This window comes from Urocitellus parryii, chromosome 11 (assembly GCF_045843805.1).
Source record: "Urocitellus parryii isolate mUroPar1 chromosome 11, mUroPar1.hap1, whole genome shotgun sequence".
Lineage (NCBI taxonomy): Eukaryota > Metazoa > Chordata > Mammalia > Rodentia > Sciuridae > Urocitellus > Urocitellus parryii.
In genome coordinates, this window is record NC_135541.1 from 17225633 (window position 1) to 17228821 (window position 3189).

Sequence of the window (3189 nt, forward strand, 5' to 3'; positions counted from 1 at the left end):
TGTCACACTAACCTCCACCTCCCTTTCCTGGTTCTGCATCCAGTCCAATCTAGGATTTCACATTGCATTTAGTTGTCTTTAGTCTCCTGTAGCCCATGACAATTCTTCATACTTGGAGAATACTAGCCAGTTAGTTATCTTATAAAATGCCCTCCAAACTATATTTACCATATGATTTCTTGTTATTAGATTGAGGTGGTTATTTTACAAAAGTACTGTGCCCTTTTCAGTGAATTATATCAGATTACATGTTGATATGAACTAGTACTGATAACTGCAATCACTTCATTAAAGTGATGTCTGCCAGATTTCTCTGCTGTAAAGTTATTAATTTTCCCTTTGTAATTAATAAGTAACTTGTGATATACTTCGAAACTCAATTCTTTGACCAACTAATTCTGGCATCTATGAATTGCTACTGCCTGCAACAAATATTACTGTAGTGTTTGCCTAATTCAATAGTTCTATTCCTTTTGCATTTATCAATTAGAATTCTGTAAGGAGGATGTCACTCATCAATTTTTTTCAGTGATATCAGTATGGATTTATGTCAGTGCTATCATTTGTTGCTCAGATTATCCCAGCTTTAACCATGAGAGCATTTTCAAGTTGACCCATGGCTTCTTTTCTTCCTTGCTAGGGATCCAAACGCAGGGCTTTGGGCATTACATTTTTTGGAACTCTTTCTTTGTAGTACTATAGGATGTTTCAGGCTAGTTTTGCATTTCCCCTGCCTAACCCCATTTTCCCAAGCAACTCTGGTTCCTTTTATTGGAGAATATTTAAAATCCATCCATTGCTTTTTTTTTTTTTTTTTTTTTTTAAATCTTCAAATTGCAGTGTCTTGTTAAGGTGGAGTTTTGGGTGGTGGTTTGCAGTGCTGGGAGCTGAACCCAGGGCCCCTTGCATGTTAAGCAAGCATTCTTCCACCGGATGTCATCATCCCCTGCCCTGATTTCTTTTGAGACAGAGTCTCACCAAGTACCCCAGAATGCCTTAACATTTTATGATCCTTTTGCCTCATTTTCCCCAGTAGCTGGGATCACTAGAATTATAGGCTTGTGCCACTGTGACCTATAAGTTTTTAAAGTGTGTAAATGGAGGATTGGCTTAATAAAAATACTTAATCACTTCATTTTATCCCTTAAATAGCACTATATATGAAAATATCTGGAGTTAAGTCTTTTACTTGGCCTAATATTTAACCTACAACGGGGCTCAGTGCACATGGGTTCGTTTGTATCCTGCTCTGACTTCCACCTTTATCCTGAGGTCCCAAACGTTGGAAGTCCTCTCATTAGAGGTGCAGGGCTTAAAACTGTCAGAAAGCAGTCTTTCTGCATTGGGAAGCAATGACACTATTGCTTGCCACTAGTGGTTTCTGAGCAGCTAGTAAAACTTACCCTTTTATTTGGAAATGTAATCTGCATTACAAAACTGCTGGGTTTGCAAGTGGGAAGCCTGTGGCTGCAGAATTAAGCATCCTCAGCGAGGCAAAGTGAATTGGAGAAGGTCCCATGCTCTTGAGGCCAGTGGGTCCTGGTGTCCGGGATCCTCTCTGGAGCTCCGCCTGACGCCTTGCTTGGCAACTGGATGGCGTGTGCACGACACCGCTGTTAGAAGAGGACAAACCTCTCCCTGCTTTCTCCTGGTTCGGTCCATATTCCCCTGCTGTCGCTGCATTCTCTCTCTCTGCTTTCTCTCTGGCTCTTTTGCCATTGCTTTTGCGCCTGCGCAAAAGCCTCCTCCCCGCCCCCTCACCTCTCACCTCCTCAGGTGAGCTGTGGGTTGCGCAAAAAACTGGCTGTTGGGATTTTGCACCCAGCAGGTTACTCTGGTTCATTGCTTTCTTCAGCCCTTTCAATAATGCTCACATATGAGACTTGGCTAAAGATTGGAAAGCTGTTAGCACCACCTGCTGGCCATAGAGGCTGTTTATGTCCAGCACAAGGAAAAAATTGAGTTCCCCTTTAAGGGGCAGCATCCTGAGGAAGCTATTTTATTGCACTGTCCAGTTTAACATTTCTCTTTTTCCATCTCTTTGGCCATTCAGTCTGAATTTTCTAAGCTCCTGTGCTAATGATGGCCACTGGGGGAAAGAAAGAAAAAGATTGTAGAGTCCAGTTTGAACACACAGTTTGAAGTTGTGGGAGTTATGCGTAGTACTGTAAGACCAAGAGGGGCATCCACCCAGATTATCCTTTTTTTTTTAATTGGCTTTTTCTTCATGGCTCCTCCCCACCCCTACCCTCCTTCACAGCTTCAGTTTCCACTCACAGGCACTGTTTCATCCTTAAGGAACTGTGTACAGTGCTGTGCAAATCTATGCATATATATCTTCATTGGAAAAAGGAAATGACTTCTTAAGCCACTTGAGTTTTTTACAGGGGTTTAAATTAACTAGCAATGCTTTTTAAATAGAAGTTCAGGTTTTTTAAAAAGCACATACTTTGGTGTAAGTTTCATTATCCTTTTAAACCTTAAAAACCTTTTGCTTTATTACACATAAGATCAGTGTGCACAGCATGTGTATGTGTTTTTAATTTATACATACAATTTTATTTTACAAAAATGGAATAACGCCAAGCTATATGCAGGACAACCCTCATCCCCTGCAACACTTTTTAGTTATGATTCCATTAGTTTTCTGTTCTGGCCCACCATTGAAGGACCTAGAGTTTTCCTGACAATGTGATATAGATAGCCTTTTGGGATCCTGGGGTAAATGGAGCCCTTAGGGCCTGGGGCTCCCTCAGTCATCAAAAGCAATTTGGCAGATGCATATCCTTTTAAATCTTGCTTCCAACCTTGCTCTGGAGCATTAGAAGCCAAACTTTTCAGGATTTTTGCTTCCCTGAAGCCTCTCAGTCTGAAGAGTTAGGCACTTAGGTATTAGAGGAATGTTATTTGAGATTTGAGACATTTTGATGCAGAAGTATGGGACATGTCTGGGGGTGTGTGGTTGAGGAGTAAGCCGACCAGGATTCGATAGGGTTGGGGGCTAGTCCATGCCAGGCACAGTTCTATGCATAGACTATGGCAATGGGACTTGCCTTCAATGGGACTTCAATTCTGGTGAAATGATAAAATATTTATCATGAGAATGAATACTATATTGAAAAGTAACAAAGTATGAGGAAGGGAAAGCCATGTTACCAGAAGCCCAGAGAGGTGAAGACAAGTTGGGTA